Raw genomic sequence first — 22066 nt, forward strand, 5'->3', positions numbered from 1 at the left:
GCTTATTACGTAGCCATTCAACCAGAAATGAGCCTCATCGCTGAACAAAATTTGTCGATAAAACACATTTCGAACCGAACACTGATTTTGGTAATAAAATTCAATGATTTGCAAGCGTTGCTCGTTAGTAAGTCTATTCATGATGAAATGTCAAAGCATACTGAGCATCTTTCTCTTTGACACCATGTCTGAAATCCCACGTGATCTGTCAAATACTAATGCATGAAAATCCTAACCTCAAAAAAAATCACCCGTTACAATCAAAAATTAAAAATACACGCTTTACTTTCTTGGCTTTATGAAAACTTTTATACCGGGCGGACTAGTGATTTTCTTACGAAAGAAATAAAGTGATGTATGTATCTTTAAGACTAAAAAAGCTAGCCAATATTTTCAACAACTACTTATATATAATTTTTATTCTCAAGTTAAAAAAGTTAAATTATATTTTCAGAAAATATTAAATTTCGTTAACGGGTGTATGTCTGAGCAAGATTACTGAAAGGTCATCCCTGAACATATAACAATTCAACTTTGCTCTGACAAAATAAATATATATTCAGAAATGAAAATTTACAAATTATATGGCATATTTTAAATATAGGTACATATGAACACACGAATCACACATCAAGTACCACAATTAGTAAGTTCACCACTAATTGCCCACAACTTTGGTTGCATCTTAAAATAAACTGTTTTACCGAAATTCTGACCGCAACAAATTTATTCGTGGGCGCTACTAAACACACTAAATATATGTAAGTTCAGACATATTTATATACTAAATAGCAAAGTTTGAATGCTTGCAAACTTTTAATTGCTTACAAGGAAGTCTTTGGAAAGCGGAAATTAAATAAACTTGACATTCGTATGTACTTAAACGCAATATGTATGTACATATATTTTTAGCTTATTTACTGCAGCTATTTAAAAAATTTTGTTTTTTTTATTTTTCGTGTTCTCAGTAATATCATATTATGCTACCATAAACTCTGGATCTGCACTATACCAGAATTTGTTGCTCTTTGGGCAACATGAAATGTCAATTTTAAAAATACACACATAACAAAAATCTCAAGATTTTCTGCTAACTGCGGAACCGCCTATATCCAACCGCTATGGTATACAGCTGCATGCAACCGACCGATTATACTCAAGTCTAAGAAAACCCTTCTATTTAGGAAAAACTTCAACAAATTTGGCAGAGAACATTATCCAAGGCATCGTTTAATTTTATTTTTCTCTTTAATACTAAAAAGAATTGTTTTGCACCCCCAATTTATTTTATCCTCTGGTTAAACCTTTGCATTTTTCAGTATTTTGATTATTTTCTTGCTATTTGTTCTGACCCTTTTGAGTTTGCTTATTAACACCTTTTATGCTGCTTTTGACTAATCTGGTTTACTGCTTGATGAAAGTAAGGAGATTATTGGCGTTAAATTTTTTGAGCTATTTGCGAAAGATGTAATTTTAAACGTGTATTATTAAAGGTGTGATGAAAGCTTTTGCTGAACACCAAAGATTATTCCAGAAAGTCTTAAATGTTATAGTTTTAAGAAATTAGAGAAAAAATGTTGGTTAGTTGAATGTAGCATTGCCAGGCATTGTTGCGAGATGACATGGCGTATGTGTAACATTTCTCACAGCGATTGGTTTGTCAGAAACATCATTAGCAAGGCAGGATGTAAGCCATAAAGTTAAATTGTCTATGTCGTTACACTTTCTTAAAATGTTATTAATAATTGCATGAGTTTCAAGAAGATTGACGCTAAAGCAAACGTAAAGTTATCTATATTTTTGCGCCTTTTTTCAACGTTGTTTTCTTATCAAGTAAGCCAGATGAGCACTTTATTTTCGCTAAATGTATCAAATAAATTATTTATTAAGTGTTGCTTTCGAAATTCATAAACTTGAGTCTAAAACGTAGTAGGGAAGTTAAGTGGTTCACATAGGTGCGATCAAGGGTTGAGTAATATGTCAAGAGAGCAAAGGGCGATAATGATAGTCCAATCTAACGTGGACAACAATGAGTGTCAATGAACAAGTGGCATTCACAAACATGCCAAGGATTAGTGAATTATATGTTATTATAAATATTTGTTAGCAACACATTTGTGATGACGAGAGGGAAAGCGAGAAAATGTATCGTGAGGAAACAATATATGCCACTAAATTTAAAGGAAGGCATTTGTGAAAGCCAATATTTTATAAAAGAGTATAAAATATGTTTACTGGAAAACACAAAGGGTATACAGAGCTTTTTTTGGTGAGGGTTGTACCCTTTCTCTACTTCAATGAGTTTTGTTGTCCTAAGTCATCATTTTTGTAGTAATCATATTAAATTCTAATGGGTTTATTAACTCCAACATTAGAAAATTGTTATGTTGACATATATACATGAACTTTCCTTTTATTATATAAGCCGCTTATATAAATTTCAATTCGGCCAAGTAACTAAGCAGCTTTTTGAGATGCTATTATTCTGTTAAAAAAAAAATTAATCAAATGAACAGAAGTGTTTAGAACCTTCTCCAAATGTCTGTTCTATTTATTCTAATGTTTTTGCTTGGCTGACCTATTTTGCAATTAAAAAACTTTGTAGCCCAACACAACCATCATTAAAATGAATTAGGATATAATTAAAAACTTCGACGATGATCAGTAAAATACCAATTACTTTGCCAACTATTTATAAATTAATTTCAGTTCATTAAATTTAATATTGCTAATGGTTGGAATAAGCTCCAATAATGCAATTGTTATCGACTAGAAATAATCATTTATACCACATACCAACGATAGCATTAAATCTAACAAAAACATGTAAGAACAAACAGATAAAAATTTAATGTTGTAATTAAAATAATTTTTCATTTTCCAATACTGCGCGTATTATTTCCATTTCATATCAGTTAGCAAAAATATGGAATTTTTTTTTACATTAATATTGCCCTTTATCAATTAAACGTTTCCGAGATATGTAAATATATAGTTATTTGAGCTCATTCTAAAGCTCAACTCAATTTACTAAACTGTATAAATACCTAACCAGAATATCTACTTTTAATATTCTTATAACATGTTTTTATAGAATATAACATTTTTTTTTTTCCAAAAATTTTTTCCATCAAGAATTATTCAAGATAGATAAAGATTTATCTATATGTGAAAATTTATGAATAATCAGAAAACGAGTTGAAATCCGGATGTTTATCTGTCCTTTCGTTTATTTGTCTGTGCGAGCTGTAACTTGAGTAAAGCCTGAGATAATGGTCAATCTGTAAGATATATTATTGAAATTAGGAGTTAATACTTTCCTTATAATACTCATTCTGTGTGTAAAACAGGTTGAATAGAGTGAATATTTTCATTAACCCCTTAACTTAATAGAATGATTTTCGATCTGCTTGCTAAATCTAAACCTCGTTACATCGGTCGATATGTAAGTTATCTTAATTAAAGTGAATGAAAGTGCTGTCCTTCTAACAATGTATCTCTGTGCCGAAAATGGATAAAATCGGAAGAAAATACCCCGATATAACTAATATCAGGATTTTCAATAATCCGATTGATTTTACTCTTTATGTGTTATTGATGGTGTGTCAGGTACACTAATGAAACTCAGTTGGCATCTGTTTCTGTTAACAATATGTAGTTGTGGCAAAAAAAGATAAAATAGGTTAATATTGCACCTACATGTCATATATGTATGTACCTATTGAGAGATTTCCAAACTTTCGGTTGACCTTATACCGTAAAATTAATTGAACTTATAATATTAGATATATAATTGATATTAGATATATATTGTATGTACTTAAGTTTAATGAAAAAACATTTGAAATTTTGACGGACAGAAAAATAACTGAGTCTATCACCTATAATATATATTATCAAAATACTAAATTTGAACGTACTTCATTCACAAGTTCGTCGTATAGTTAATGTTGAGTTCTTTTTCAACATATTTGAATGTGAAGTTTTACTTGCTGTCCCTTCAATAAGTTGTTTAGTTATTGGGTTAATGGAAATTAACTAGTTCACAATTATGTATTAGTTTCTCAGCACAGCGAGTTCAAGAAAAGCACTCATCATCCAACTCATCCAACTTGGCCTCTTTAATATGGAATAAAATTCAATAAAGTTTTCATTCATCAGCAATAAAAATTGAATAATATAAATGTTCGACATAGCGTATGAGTAACATTGTATTCTTATATTGCTTTTATCCAAATTTTAGTTATATGCAAAATCGTCATATTTTAATGAATTGTGCCTGCAATTGAAGGCATTCGGGTATACCCGAACTTTTCATAGAGTCTCAATACTTGGTTTGTCCTAATTTAGGCAAATGCTCATATGTACATGCAGATGTGACTAAATCAACTCAGCACAGACCGTTGATCAAATATACATGAATATGAGGTATCTGCGTTTCCTTCTGGATGTTAAAAATTTCATGGCAAACATAATATAACCTAATGCTTTGGTTAAAAGATAGTAATTCCCAAAAAATGTCTAAATTATTATACGATTGAGTTGATTTTTGATGGTTGGACTATTAGTAAAAAATGTCAGAAGAAAACATACTTTTTTAAAATTATTTAACTTTACGAAAATATATCACCGCGGCAAAAGGATACTATATTTAAGCGAAATAAAAATAAGGGAATGCAAAATGAAAGCTACGCACCCATTTTACGTCCATATTGCAACAAGAGAGTCATTTAGCCTTCTACGGTTTTAAGCCTACGCAAATCTTTTACATATACACATACATGTATGTGCGCCATATAGAAAAATGAATGACACAATTGTTTGCTCGCGCGGTCACGCAATTGGCATGATAAGAAGAATGTCCTTCAGCGTACGTACATATATATACAGCAGCTTAAACAATCGCATTGAAAAAACTTAGTAGTGGTATTTTTAATTTGAAATAACCAGATGGTCGACTGTGACAACGCATAAATGATATCGGAATTTATATGGCTGTACATAATTCATACAATGTATTGAAGCATGCGTTCGTAACGCATTGTGCGCTATCTCGCTTTCAATGAGAGCACTCAGCATTGTTAACACTTAACTGGGTCGTATAAAAATCGCCAATATCGACTGGAAGAAATTGATACTTTATAAACAATTGACGTGTGAGCGGAAAGAAACGTATTGAAAAGCTTATCGTAAAGTGGTCACTCTTTGCTTTCGCTTCAATAAGTTGTTCATTTATTGAGCCAATGGAACTTAACTAGATCACATATACGCACTAGCTCCTCAGCACAGCGAGTGCAGGAGAAAACTTCCATTCACTAAGCCGACTCATATTGAATTAATTAAACTCTTGTATCGCCATCAGCAATACAAATTGGATTATTTTAATGTTTGACTTAGCGTATGAGTAACATATTCGTGTAGTAGAAATATGCACTTTTGTCCTATTGTGTTTGGGTGGAAGAAGGCGTAAAAATATACATTATTTAATGATAGTATTGTAATTACAATGTGGTCAGTGTGCCCCAAATATCTGTACCATGTATACTGCATACCTTCATGTTTATTACTAAATTACTAAAACTTGACTTCAGATTATCGTAAGTACAAATAATACCAAACTGAGTAAACAAATTGTTCAGATGATGCCGAATTAAATTACCTTTTAGAAAATAAAAATACTCCAAAGAAGGTAAGTGTCTGGGAATGTGATAAGGGTGAAAGGGGGTCAATGTCACGGAAATATCGACGTACTTTATTACATACATACATATTTTGCGTATTTACTTGTTTATATATACTATGAAGTGGGTGGTGACGTAAAAGTAAGGTCATGGCATCGAAACAAGATGAATTCTAATATTGACATTGTCAATAGAATGTCACATAATGTGTTTTTACTGTCAACATGAAATTTCAGCACGCACTGGTATTTAAACAAGCTTAGTACTAAATAGTATAACGAAATTTGCATTCATTTAATGAAAATATTGTAGACTAAAAATAATAAATCATATTACAGCAGTAGGATACCGAACATATACTACGAAGAAGTAAATTTGTAGAACAACAAGTAGAAGCACTCAGAACTACTATACTGTATGTTTAAGAATGGTGTGTATATATGGTATATGCACCTCGATATACACATATGTGCGAATGCCTAGATAAGTGTGTCAACTTCTAGTTAAAACTACCTTGACTGCCACAATGAGGTACTCAGAAAGTAAATGATATTAATTGCACTTATAAAAGTCCATATCACTCTCTGGCATTTAACTTCTAAACATCTGTCAGATATTGCAAAATGAAGGACCTATTTGAATAAGTGCTGAAACATACAAAAAATGCGTAGGCAACAGGCACCGTTATATATCATATCTTTGCCGATGTATGTACTGCATGTTTTAATATATGGCAAAACGTTTTCCTTTCGTATTTTTAACAGTGTATGTAACAACATTATTAACAACCGTCAATAAACTTTTAAGCGGCTTCCTGGAATTTATATGAGTGAAAAGTTACCTCACATATTGCATAATTAAGTGATTTATGTTTAGTTGAAAATCAAATCATATTTGTAAAGATAAAACGAAAGTAAAATGTCATCATTGGCATAGAAAATAATTACAAGATTTTATGCTAAGCTTTAATAGGAAAGTCAGAACTAATTTTTTTGATATAACAACTACGAAACGACAGCTGTTAGCTTAAGATATCCTTCATTTCTAGTTTTTGCTTCAACAAGAGATCTACGATCTAAAGAAGATTGGTCACGTACTCACTTTTTAGTCCACAATTGATTATTGAAAAACGAAAATCATTTTATTAGTAAGGATATATACCTCAGGTAATAATAATTTTTCCTTAATAAAAAATAAAAATTAAGCTTCAACTTCATTACAGTCTTAAACTTTAAGTATCATTAGACAATAAAAAAATTAGAACTACAGAAACAGTCCCACTTTTCTTGTGCAAATTAAACACCATTGCATTCCCAAACATTATCATCAAACATATAAAATTACAAAATTTAAAGAGCACTCAAACATTTCAACTGTCAGCAAGCTATTCTGAATGATTCAACAAAGCTTGCCATAACACCGAAACTCGAAATAACAATATATATACATAAAAACATAACAACTTCTGTAAATCCTTTTCTCCTTTTGAGTATGCCAGTCAAAAGGTTGTGCCTTTTATTAGTTTTTCTGCAATTAAAAAGTCTTATGATATCTTCTTGCCAAAATTTCAAAGTTTTGATTAAAAATTACAAAATTTACAGCTCAATGATTTTTACTTTTAACCAAATTGCATTAATTTGATTACATAATAAATTTGTTTTCATATTTCTTTAGAAAACAAAATAAATCTTATTTAGCTAACCCTTCTACCATGCATATAGCTCAGGGTGTTTTCAAATCAGCGGCAGGACTGTCAAAGCTATTTATTTGTAAAAGCGTATAAAATATTAATATTTATTAAGTTTACAACGATTTATAATATGAAACACCCAAAAGGAAAGTAGACCCAATACTTTATATTTATGAAGGACAAGCTGATTACCATGCCATTCTCACACAGAAGCAGCTCACTTGTTAGAACCACCAATATCGGACAACTTTTGCATACAATTTTCGTTTTTTCTTATTTGACAAGCTATCTTCACAAAATTTAGCACAGTTTATTATACAAGACATTGCTATATTTTTTGAACAAAGTGTTTAGTTTGGACAACTATAATATATAACTGCAATATAATTGGACCGATCAAAATCAAGAAAAATATTTTTTAATACCTCTTATACTACCAAAAATGCAGCTGCGAAGGGTATAATAGCTTCGGTTCAGCCGAAGAAACTATTATTCTTTGATTGTGTTTTATCGGCAGAGAGCTTTTGTTTTGTCCGCTATTTAAATTTTCGTAAATTATACTGGTTTATCTACTATGTATAAACCTAATATACAATGTATCGAACAGTAATCGAAAAAAAAGAAATGGTGTTGACCGTTACCCGCATATCTATCAACATTGCTGGTATCTCATGCAGTGGAAAATTACGATGATTAGTTTGTACTATTCTATCGTCATTAGTGTTTGCTCTTCTATATATCGCCTACCATTAGTTTTTTATTATTCTTTAACATAGTATATCTATCCGCTATGCCAACAGCCAATATTTATCACAAACCAGCATAATGTAATTAGTGCTAGGCAGCAAGTGTTGGACGACCACACCCTTGACATTTTGATGGCTACATGTCAGAGCATAAAAAATCAGAAAAATCGCCAAAGCAAAAAGAAAACAAGAAAAAAATAAAATAAAATATGTAGTAAGTTTCGTCTATTAGCTAATTAACAAAAATATTATTAACAAACAAAGGAAGGAATATGTTCGGGGGCAACAAAATATTTTGTACTCTTGCAACTTGCAAGAATCAAAGCCAGGAAAATAAATTAAGGTGCAAAACGTCAGCCACACGATCGAAATCCAAGGAAATTTATATATACATATAGTATACATAACTCATACACTGACCGACACATAAGGTTTGTTAGAAAAACGAATATCATTATATCGTCACCTAAAATGCAAAACAATGTATCATCAATCAAAATTGAAATTGAGTTTTTATAATTCTTGCTCGTATTTTGGAATCTATGAGTTTAGAACACACAAAATTAATCCGGAAGTTTGGTTTCCTTCTCAGGTACTAATTCTCCCACTATAACCGAGACACTTAACATAAAAGGATGAGAAATTTGGTCAAAATTTGCAAAGCGGAAATTACTACAATTTTATTTTTTTTATAGTTATATGTATATAAAATATTTCATAAAAGTATTTCAATCCTTTGTCTTATGGAAACCAATTAATAGCACACAACGCGTTGCACCTGTTGTTTATTTATGGCAAAAGCGACGCAAAGTTCAATATTGTGTATTTATTTATTTAACCAATGGCCCGCAACTTTTTTCATGTTGAGAAATAAATTCATGAATGTGTGCTCGTACTTAATTGGCGCTTTCAGCTGTGAATTTATACGAGGGCTGCTATATATATTTCTGGCCTAGGCAACACTAAGTGTTGCCAGGTGCAATCTGATATTTCCATTGGAAAGTTTGACATTTTTTAGCATAACATCACTCAGAACGTTTTGTCATTTAATCGTGAATTGTTTTATTTACAGGGAATTAAAAAATTCATCTCGGCCAAAAAATGGAATTAACTCGTAAACATTTTCGTGCGATCATTTTTCACAACTTTCGACGTGGATTATCACGACAAGAGTGCACCGATGCACTAAAATCTTTGTATGGCTATGAAGCACCATCCTATAGCACTGTGAAAAACTGATACAACGAATTCAATCGTGGCCGACGCTCGCTCAAATACGAATTTCGTGAAGGTCGTCCAAAAACAGCCGTTGTGTCGTTGTGCCAGAAAACATCGATGCCGTACGTGAACTGATAATGCAAGACCGTCATGTAACATACCTTTAGATAGAGGCATGCCTATGCATTTCTCCCATCAGCTTACATTCGATATTGCATGAACACCTGTCCGTAAAAAAGTTTGTTCTCATTGGATCCCGCACAATTTGACAATGCTGAAAAAATACGTTCGCGGTGCTTCAAAAGACGTTTATAAGATCGTCACAAGTGACGAATCATGGATCTATGCGTATGAGCCCGAAACAAAACAGCAATCGACCGTGTGGGTCTTCCAAGACGAGCCAAATCCAACGAAAGTTGTTCGTGGAAGAAGCACTTCGAAGCAAATGGTCGCCTGTTTCTTCGGGAAAACTGGTCATGTGGCCACTGTTCCGCTTAAGCAACGTAGGACGGTCAATTCTGAGTGGTACACCACCATTTGTTTGCCTGAAGTCTTCGGAGAAATTCGAAAAACGAACAAGAGAAGACGAATCATTGTGCACCATGACAACGCGAGCTCTCACACATCGGCTCAAACCAGCGCCTTTTTGACCGGCCGAAACGTCGAATTGATGGGTCATCCGCCGTACAGCCCTGACTTGGCACCCAATGACTTCTTTTTATTCCCACACATCAAGAAAATAATGCGTGGTCAACGATTTTCGTCGCCAGAAGATGCTGTTGAAGCATTCAAAAACCATGTTTTGGAGGTGTCTCAATCGGAGTGGAAAAAGTGCTTCGAAAATTGGTTTGAGCGCATGCAAAAGTGTATAAATCTAGATGGAGAATATTTTGAAAAACAATAAAACCATTTTCATTGATAAATATTCCTATTTTCATAATTAGGCCACAAATATATATAGCAGCCCTCGTATATCCAGTTCCCGAGCGAATTTTTTGTTTTTTTAGTATCATATGTAAAATGTGGTCTGTTCACCTCAACTGCTTTGAGCCAGTGAGCCTTTGTCGATTGCTTCTTTGTGTATAAATTTCGTTTTTCTAATAAATTGTGCATGGAAATATTGCTAAATGCCCACAAAAGACAATGCATAAATAAAGCAAACAAAACATTTGGGTGGAATCAAACAGGTAGGCAGTAAATTGTATATTTATAAAAAAATGCATTCCAATTCTCATTAAGAAATCGAACTCTAAAAATTTTCTCACTAAAAGTTAAAATTTAGTAAGCAAAGGTTATGTGTTGAATGACATGAGGAGTTAATATTGAAGAGAAAAAAAGTAAGCAATATTTATTAAGTATAATATATTGAATATTTTGATTCACTTCTAACAGTATTTAAATATAAAAATTAATCTCCTTAAGTAAGTCAATATTATGAAAGAAATTGTCTTAAAGTCCTTAAGTGATAATAAAACGAATATCATTTGCCACATTAATCATAATTGTCAATAAGATAATTTTGTAAATTGTAGTAAATGCACACACTGAAATAATTATGACAAAGCGATATCAAAAATGTACATATATTAATATTATCAGTCAGCAACGTATACGTATCGGTGCACAAAGTTTAACTGAGTAAGAACTCACTGGTATAGGTGGAGAATTTAGGGATATTGGTCTATACCCATCAGAGTAATGGTGAGTCATATTCGTTTATTGCAAAAGATCACATATTCGTAAACAAATTGAAGAGGAAATTAGTAACACGCGCCGATGTGCGTCATCTCTTTTTATTTCCTGCCTACCATGAGCGTATATGCGTGCAGCTGTAAGATGCGATAGGCAGGGCTATAAAAATTTGCCTCGTTGGTTTGCGTTGAGGGGGTTTTAAGGCAGTTAAAGTCGTTAATTGCATCCGGTTGTTTCTTTAAAGCGGAAAAAACTGAGCAGCTAAAAGTCTTCCAGTTTAACCAAATTACTGGAGGCTGAAACAAATGTTTCGTAATGTGTTAAAGAAGCTAAGTAGTAAGAAATTTCGACAAAAAAATATTGTGTGGTAAAAATACATCAGATAAACCAGTGTACTAATACTAGTTCTATTAACTTAGCTACTTTTAATTCTAATTTCCATTTATACATATATTTTATAGGTCTTAGACGTTCCTTGTGGATGTTAGAAGCTTCTCAGCAAACTTTGTATACTTTCTTTAGGGTATTAAAAATATATGTTAAATAATGTTAGTCTATAAACCCATCTAAAGGATTGTGTCATCGTATTTTATAAACCATACTTTTTCTGTACAAAATTCATTTTGCATTGCTTCTAGTTGCTTTTAAACCGTTACAATGATTACTTTAAAATTTTTGTTACATCACTCTTCTCATAAAATTTTTTAAGCACACAATAACAAAAGCCACAAAGTGTCAGGGAGTGAGTTATTAGCAGAGCAATAAAATGCGCACGCGTGTTGCCTAGCTCGTATTATTATCTAATTTTCTATAGGTAAGCAAGTGCACATACGTCTATACCATATTTAATGTTCTTCGAAACCTTGCACAAAGTAAATGCGAATGGAATAAATGCATGCATATATAATATTATTCTATGAACTGTAATATTTTTTTATATTCATACTCGTTTTGCCTTATAAGAAATTAGCTATGTTTCTTATTCCAATATTGGCTTTTGATGTGTGCACTGTGAATAGGTTATAATGAGGGTCTTTAGGGTTGTCTTTGGCTAAATTTTGTTATTGACTTTGACAGAACTTCATTATACATATACATATACGTATACATGTATACATATACTACTACTGTGATAAAAAGAAAAATGAGGTGATTATCGTAGTATAATGTACTATGAATTCCTTTCGCCGGGCAAAACTGTCAATAAAGAATATTATAATACTTGAGTGATATACTAATGTGATCAAATTGAAAGGTGAATTTTGTCAATTTCATCTCCTTCAAAATAATTCCCTTCCGCTGCAATACGTTTATGCCAACAAATTTTCCAGTCATCATAGCACTTTGAAAAATCCATATAATTATCAATCGTTAAGTTTGTAAGCCAGCTGTTTGCTGTAGTAGTCCGATATCGGGCGTTCCGACAAATGAGTAGCTTTTCGGTGAGAAAAGACCGGGTACAAAATTTCAGATCAATATATCAAAAACTGAGGGCTTAGTTCATGTTTGGCTAAATTGATTTCTCACGTCACGCTGACCATTTATATATACACTTAATAAAGGTTTATAACCTTTCTTTTGGATACTGCTACAAACGTGACAAACTTTGCCTGTTCAGGGTATATTTTACTATAATAAACGACGATTTTACTCAAATAAACGACTTGAAATTATTCTTTTGTCATCTCTATCTTAACATGGCGGACATTCCAGTCGCATGAGAACATTTTATATTAAATGCTACTACATATTTCTTTGATTCAGAGAATGTAAAAAATCTATAACAGAAAGTGGAATGCTTAATCATCAGTGAACATTTTTTAACAGTGTAAATAAAAAAAATTGAAATAAACTTGAAAATACAAGCGAAAAAGTAGATTGTCAAATGAACATATGCAATTATTAGTAATTGAATTAGGCACTGCGGCTCTTATTTGGAATGACTTACTTTATATATCGCTCATTTGCTGCAAGACCGGCATAAATCAAAAAACATGATTTTTGAGTTAATGCTTCAGAATTGTTCGTTATATCATACTTCATGTTGAGTAAAAAATTCATATGAATACCTCTTATATGCTCCGCTTAAGAAGAGGTGTAAGGTTGAAAACTTTAAACGCGTTTTCTGGACAATCGATTTTTTTGACTTATGCCGGTCTTGCAGCAAATGAGCGATATGTAATATATCAAATCAAATACTATGAATATAATATATGTATAGTATAACAACATTGAACTAACAGTTTATCTGTCGATTGAGGAAATTCTCTAATGGGTAAGATATCACTCACATGCTCGAACGCTTGCAATAAATTGCGGTTTGAATTTGTCGCTAATGGTGCATATTATTCGCCATGTTTAATTTTTACTTGCTCTCATTGCAATGTTTGTTCAACAAATAGAGAAGCTTATTATGGGTTTTTATGGTTGATTAAATGTACCGACTAAATGAATTCCAAAAATAGAGGAACTAAGGTTATCATTATATACATTACAAAAAAATTTAATTTATTTTACATTAAGTGTATAACCAGCGAGCCAGTTTAAATTTTTGTATAAACTATTAGTAGTGTCACTTAATAACAAACCACTATGCCCACTTTCAAAATATTTATGTATGTAGTATTATCTCGATAATGAAATGAATCATGCTGTCATTTTTCCACCCAATTACTCTCTGTTAAATTTAAATTAGCGGCGTGATTGAAACCAAAATATAATATATTCATAGACATAGAAAACACGTAGACACATGTCTCGTTATGACTTTTCATTGTAACCGAAATAACTTGGTTGATACATAATCACAAATTTCTTTCTTTTAGTAGAGCGAAGATGCCGCAAAAGGTCGAAAATGGTTTTCTAACGAATCGCACACACCCTCAATTACACTTTCATCGTCAAACATATAAAGGACCACACAAAATACACACATACGAATATAACGCTTGCGGGAGCAGAGCCAGTCACTGGAGCTTCCAGTCAGCAGACTGGAAAATCGAGACAAATTTTGTAAAGCAAACATTTTGGCAGAGACTATGCATTTTCCTGCACTTAAACCACAACGAAACTTGATGCAGAGAAAGTCAAACTATCAAATGTAACTACAGAAAGAGGGAAACTTATGAAAATTCAAGGAAAAAGAAAAATAAATATCCGTATTTGTGTATGTTCATATGTATATATTTAAATATAAAATATTGTATATATTAAAAGTGGGGCAAATACTAATTGTAAGCTTTGGAGCCATAGCCAAATGAGCGTGTACTTCAAGTCAGTAATGGTTTTTATTGTCTTGAGTTACGCGTCTATTCAAACGTAACGCCCGACTTCTAAAATGCTATAAAATGTCCCTAGGCAACGCAAAAGACTTGTGATATAAACGCATCGTAACAAGAAAAGTTTAAAATGCTTATAATTCAATAAAGATGAAATTGAGTTTAACCAAAAGGCCAAAGGGGCTGCAAAGTAAATGAGACAACGAAGTAATAGCTGTTGCAGGCAAAGGAAGAATGTGCACCGGTCTGAAGAAAATTAATATAAAGGTTAGTAGACACCCCGCAGATAGTTGAGTTGGGAAAAAAAGCAATGAAATAGGTAGATAATGCAATGCCGTTGAATCTGATTATGTACTGTAACCGAAATATTTATGAAAACAATAACGTTGATTTACGTCTACGTTAATTAATTGGAAACAAGAATATATAGAATTGCAAAAAATAAAAAGTGTACCAAAAGCCAGGTAAGGAAAACCGGAAAACGGTTGATTTCAACATGTACTTGTTTTAAAACAATTTAATAACGGAAAGTCGACTCAAATAAGATATACTACTGACTATTGAATAAAACTTGATAATACACATTTATCGAATAACAGCTTGGAAACATCAATTTCAGAAAATTCGTGCTAATTCAGCTTATTAGCAGCATGTATACATACAGAATGTTATTAGCCATTGTAAATCAACATTGTCAATGACTTTAAATGTTGTGCAGTAAATGTATTGGTGTATGTATTTCACACTTACATAAATTGCATACGTCGTACTCAAAACACGACTTGAAATCACGACATACCCTCACGGGCATTATTTCACCTGCCTGTTCTGTTAAGCCTCTGCTAATATCGTCCTCTTACAAGCTCAATCAACAAGTGGAATGAGAGTTTTTGCCACAGGCAATTTGTCGAAAATTCAATAAATCCATGTTTAGTTCGTGCAGTGCCTACATTTTGTGGATGCTGTGCGCTAAATCGGGCACACATTAGAATTTGAAAATACGAGTATTTAAAGAATTTTCTGCGAAATATTCAACATGGAATTTTGCTTTATTGAACACCATAAATTCCACTTTTAATTTCGCGTTTTTAGCTTAAGTTTTCAATTATTGAAAAATGTTTGCATTGAATTTATTTTAATATGTTTTTATTTCATTGTGAGAATTGTTGGATTAAATAAAAATAATTAATTATAATTGGGACTTTCTACTCATACGTTAATACATAAATGGAGAAGTAGTTCAATTTGAGATAACTTACCACTCATTTATTGTGTTAGTTATAGTAGACCCATTTGGGTTACATACCTGAAAAATTAAACAGATTACTACTTTTAGACGTAAAAACTGTCTGGGACAATTTCTTTTCGGCAAAATAGTAAATATTGCATAGGCAAAGAAAAAAGTGAACATGTTTCAGTACTCATTTATTCCCTGTGATGTGGTGTGCATTATAAGTTGTTTGTAAAAGTAAATATTTTTGCGCTATCTTAAACTTTTCTTTATTTAATGCAATAAAACTATAAAAAGGTGACTAATTGGGTTTCACAACTCTAACTCATCATATGATGGTGTCTTTAACAATCTCAATAAAAGAGACCCACTTTTGTGAGTAACAGACTGCTGACCATTGTACAATAAGCTGATAGTGAATGCATAGCGTACTCAATCAAGTCGAAGCTCAGCAATTCATCAGTGCGCCTCTTGCACATGTATTCTCATATTTTCATGACCCAATTTGTCTAGATTAAATTTAAATTTGCAGGTGACTCATATATTTTTGCCGTTTCTGTGGTTGATTTCCCCCAAATAAGCAACCGGAGCTGCAACGTTCGATTTGTTTTTCTTTTCAGAGATTGATTGTTCGCAATTTGTCAAGTCTATCAAGCGGTACGAAGTGCTGCGAAAAACGCTCAACGAAAATCGATTTGTCAAGGTAGCTGTCACTTCACCTCGAGATTTAATTATGAAATAATTTTAAGTGTCGAAAAGTAGAATTATAATATTCTATTTGCTCTTGAAGGTGATATTTGACTTCGAACACCTTTTATTTTTTTTTTTTAATTTTTTCAACTGCAGATGCCTCTACCTAATGCAATTCGTTGTAACAAATATCGATTTTTTCAGTCTTATTGCAGAGATTGATTATGATAATTTAAATATTTTCAATTAATATCGCTTTATGGTCGTGGAAATGGTCTGATTAGGCACATCTGCAATACCCCCTTTGGGTGCCGGGGAACAAGCGTAGAACACATGTATTTATTAATGTGTATTTAGTTTGGTCATTCCGTTCAATAAGGTTTGACATGCCATCATGTCACGTTTCACTTTGGTACAACTCTTGGAAATTGTCCGAAATTATTATTCAAATTGATATTTTCTAGTGGCGACTGTAAGTGTAATTTTCACAAAAAATCATTTTATCAGATGGGGCCTATTTCTGGCTGAATTTCTTCATCAAAAAATTGAGGTGAGTCAAAACCTCAACTGCATCCGTTCGGATTGTGGTGTGACAGCATCATCGGAACTTGTTTCCTTCGAAATGGGTAAGGATCAATATCGAGCTAATTCGGTAAACCCGATGCGGATGATCTTTATTTTGTTATTTACAGTTTTTTGCATAATTTAATAATGAGTGTGGATAGTTGTAAAAATGTAAAATTACATCAAGTATAAGAGTGGAGTGGAGTGGAAGAGAGGTAATCAATGTATATTATATTCATATATGTACATGAGTATAAATAGAAAAATATTAAAAAGTGAAGAAAATATAGACTATTATGCATACCAATAAACCACGTACCAATAATGTGGTATCAAAGTGAATAATAAATAAAAAAAATGCATACATATATACTAAAGGCATAATCAAAAATGTGTTGAATAAGACAAAATTTCGAAAAAATGTAAATGAGTAGATATAAAAGAACAATTTACACAACAAATAGGAAGCTAAGCATCCGGATAAATATGCAATGCCACGTATAAAACTTAGGGCTTAAACTGCTGCTTTTAGCTAACTCAAAGGCCAACGAGCAAAGCACTGGTTTCCAAATGTTTATACTACTGTATAAGTTCTCACAATAAAATAAACTTCCAGCTGAGCAGAGACCCTATCAAATGTGGAAGGACATCTTCACACGTTCATACTAGTACATTTCATGATAAAGGTAGGGGAAGTTAAAATATTATGCTGGCAAATATTATCACGTAATCATGCTGCGTGGTATATGTAAACCACATTAATGTTATACATATATGTATGCTAAGCTAGTTATTCTGTCGCAAATGAAGAAGTAAGTGAAAACAAAAAACTTTCGGCGAACATTTATCTTTCGCATAAATTGCGTTAAAAAGTGTGGATTTCAGAAGAAATATTTATACTTTGTTTAAGCAAGCGTCAGCATATATGTGTAAATATGTAGTTAGGTATTATTGAGCATTTTTATTAAACTGGCAGGATTAAAAACAGGTTGCATTGAAATTTATGATTACCAGAAGATGTCTTAAAACTTTCATCCACATCAATTTGGGTCACTTTACAAATATGATTTACCGTAACTAACCCAATAATTTTACTCATACGCCCCGATGGATTTTTATGTATGGATTTTCTTTTAATATAATAATAAGAACATTTAACTTAATATTAAAGTACAAAATATTGCTGAGAAAGATTGGAAACAACAAGTTTCCCTTTCAACTCGTATTTCATATATACCATGCTACCAGCAATACTTTGTAATTTTTACTTGATTTTTCAGGTATTAGTATTTGTTGGTATTTAAAACAAATATTAACTGCCAAGCTTTCTTTTTTATTTCATTTCTCTATTGTTCCCTCATTTTCATTTCAATTCTGCAATCAACTGTTGGCTGTCCGTTTTATAAATGGCTTTAGTCGTTTACTCTTTACTTTTGTGCAAGTGTTTTGGTTCCTGTGAAAACTTTCTGTTGGCTAAAACATGAATGCAAGAAAATATAAGTATTACATTACCTGCTCTCTCCCTTAGTCAAACAAAAATGTTTTCACTCAGAGTGTAGAAATATTAAATCAATTAATAACTAAACCCACAAATACTATTGTTTGCAGCTATAACGTCATCACATCCTAATATTACATACAAATGTGTAAGTAAAAAATTTAAAACATTCTTACTTTAAAGTATTTTTCCATGTTATTGACTGCTTTATATAATATTCTGAAAGCTTTTCTACCTCTCTTTGTTCCTTCTACTCATAAATTGATTTATGCTTTTCACTAAACCCTTATTTTAAAACACTTTATGTAAAAGAATGCGCACACTTGTTGAGTTTTTCACTTTGCCACTTCCTTTGTTTATTTCGATTTCCACTAGTTTGGTCAATGCTTTTCACTCACTTCATTTGCATAAAGTATTTACTTTTTCTGTTTATAAAGCAGCTATTGCTAATGCTAAAAGCTGAACCTTTATATTTGATATAACGAAAAGCTTGAAAGAAAGTATGCAGTGCAGATACCGAAGATATGCAGAAGCAAATGGTTTTTTAGTAAATTGAAGGTAAATCGAACATAACATGGTGACTAGGGACATAATGGTTTTGAGTAACTTAGCAGGGATGACAAGGAATAAAGGAATATGTGCAAAAATTGGTCACATAAGAATTCGCATAATATGGAAATTAATTAAATAAATTAAACTTCATACGCACCCAGTGCTAGAGTGGCTGTTGCTCCTAAAGATGCGCATTCTGCAAATTGCTCACAGGTAAAGTCAATTGAGATTTACTGGACCATTAGTAAAGCAAAACTATTAAAAGCCCCACAAGCTATAAAAAATTAAAGGAAATTTTAATAAAAATCCTGAAACGTAACCAAAGACTTCAGTAAAGATTCTACGTAAGTACTTATGAAGTAAGATATTAGGCCATAATTGCAATTATTGCGTGTTACACTAAAATGATGAGTGCTTATGATGTAATCAACAAAAAAAAAATTGTATATCTCTTCAAACTATTTATTTAATTAAACATAAATTGTTGACATATTTTTATTGATTGTATTCCATTCAAATCAACTAAAGTAGGGTTTGCTAAAACATCTTAATCTTATAAAAGATTACAATATACCAATAACAAAGAGGCAAACAAATATTTCTTAGTCTAAGTCTGTTTAATTTGTAATGTAGAGACCTGTTGCTTCCGAGAAGTCTTGAAGACTTTACAAAGAGGAGTTTTGTGATATGTGACAATGTAATCAAAAGCATATTATGCATAAAATCATGTGCATACAAATATATACTTAATAGTAAATATACAAAACAATTGAGAAAAGTAAATCCATCATTTAAATGAGCCTTCTGATGCAAATTTATATATACATATGTATATATCCTTCCTTTCTCTTTTGTCATGTATCAGTTTTCAATGTTTTCCTAAGGATAATAAATTTTATACAAATGAAATACAAAACAGAGAATATTCTACAACTGCATTAAAGACGCATAAAAGAGACATCTTTCATTTTCCAGATAAATTTTTCATTGGCGCAATGCTGACAGATTAAATTTAGTTATAAAACATCGTTCATGTAATTTTACGCAACTTCAAAGCATTGCTTTGTATGTTTGTAAAGAGTTGATTGCTTGCAGAGAATGCAAGAATGCATGGGTTGTCATTAAATTAAAACACATACTATCACATTTGTATTCGTAAAGTAATTAGAATGAGAGGAAAACTTTCCAATTTGAATTAAATAACAGCAGCACAAGCAGTTACATAAATAGTAAATGTGTATGTTTCGCAAGAGAAATTATTAGACAAAAGGATATTTCTTAATAGCAGTGACAGCGTTTGCTATTTACAACACGGCCACTCATGGATGAGAGAAAATTCTGCTCTTCCATTTCTCTGACAGTCAAACACAAATTTTGAAAGATTGAAACTTATAAAAAAGCAAATTACATACACAGTGACAATGTTGAAAGTCAATGTAAAATATTTATTTGTTATTCATTATGTAATTTATACTCTTGGGTGCTTTCAGATATAACATACCAAAAACTCTTGAAATAATAATAAAGGTGTTTGTTTACTCGATTCCAAACTTATGAAAATTACACCAGTTTAGCCACTTAAGAAAACATCTTACTATTATGACAATTAAATATACCTTAAATCGCTTGCATGACTTTAGCTCTTGTAGATACAGGCGTGAATAAGTATCCACATGAACTTTCTAATCTGGCTAATTTAATTAAGTATGGAGCTTTTCTTTTATCTCGCTTCGAGGAAAATTTTTACTACGGCTTTGGTACCAAAACTCTTACTTTTATGAATATAAGTGCTATAAGTGGCAAATACTTACAAACAGCCGAGTCTTATACGTGTTGTTTTGAAAAATTGATAAGACGGCAACAAAAGCAGAACTGCAGGCACACACATGTGCGTGTATTTCTGTGGAAGCTATTTCTTTTGCAATTAGAAAAGTTTTTCTGTCCCACTCGTTCTTCATACTACATGTCCTCTGAGTTTTTTGTATCGTTCTTCGAATCTGACAACGAGACAAATACCTATAGGTGTTGTGTTGCAACAAAACTTCTTAATGTAACTTTATCCGTTGTATTTTGTTTTATAATTTCTTCACAATTTCTATACCCTAGCAGATTTATTGGCACGCACAGGAATATAGTATACACAAACATATAGTTATACAATATGATGCAACGTAAAACTTATTAGTTTGGCAAAGGGAATTCAACAGCTGAAATAACGGGTGATTTTTTTGAGGTTAGGATTTTCATGCATTAGTATTTGACAGATCACGTGGGATTTCAGACATGGTGTCAAAGAGAAAGATGCTCAGTATGCTTTGACATTTCATCATGAATAGACTTACTAACGAGCAACGCTTGCAAATCATTGAATTTTATTACCAAAATCAGTGTTCGGTTCGAAATGTGTTTCGCGCTTTTTTTTTGTTCAGCGATGAGGCTCATTTCTGGTTGAATGGCTACGTAAATAAGCAAAATTGCCGCATTTGGGGTGAAGAGCAACCAGAAGCCGTTCAAGAACTGCCCATGCATCCCGAAAAATGCACTGTTTGGTGTGGTTTTGTACGCTGGTGGAATCATTGGACCGTATTTTTTCAAAGATGCTGTTGGACCGGCAACGTTACGGTGAATGGCGATCGCTATCGTTCGATGCTAACAAACTTTTTGTTGCCAAAAATGGAAGAACTGAACTTGGTTGACATGTGGTTTCAACAAGATGGCGCTACATGCCACACAGCTCGCGATTCTATGGCCATTTTGAGGGAAAACTTCGGACAACAATTCATCTCAAGAAATGGACCCGTAAGTTGGCCACCAAGATCATGCGATTTAACGCCTTTAGACTATTTTTTGTGGGGCTACGTCAAGTCTAAAGTCTACAGAAATAAGCCAGCAACTATTCCAGCTTTGGAAGACAACATTTCCGAAGAAATTCGGGCTATTCCGGCCGAAATGCTCGAAAAAGTTGCAAAAATTGGACTTTCAGAATGGACCACCTAAGACGCAGCCGCGGTCAACATTTAAATGAAATTATCTTCAAAAAGTAAATGTCATGAACCAATCTAACGTTTCAAATAAAGAACCGATGAGATTTTGCAAATTTTATGCGTTTTTTTTTTTTAAAAGTTATCAAGCTCTTAAAAAATCACCCTTTATATATGTAAAGCAACACACTTAATGTCAGCTTTTTTTATGCTTTTTATTGGTGAGTTAAGAATATAGTATGTCT

General features: G+C 32.2%; 1 protein-coding gene across 2 annotated transcripts in view; it reads right to left on the reverse strand.

Moving 5' to 3' along the window:
* The window catches only part of LOC105223632 (uncharacterized), a 164945-nt gene that overhangs the window by 62325 nt on the left and 80554 nt on the right, over positions 1-22066 (reverse strand). The window lies entirely within an intron of this gene.

This window comes from Bactrocera dorsalis, chromosome 4 (assembly GCF_023373825.1).
Source record: "Bactrocera dorsalis isolate Fly_Bdor chromosome 4, ASM2337382v1, whole genome shotgun sequence".
In the NCBI taxonomy this organism is placed as follows: Eukaryota; Metazoa; Arthropoda; class Insecta; order Diptera; family Tephritidae; genus Bactrocera; species Bactrocera dorsalis.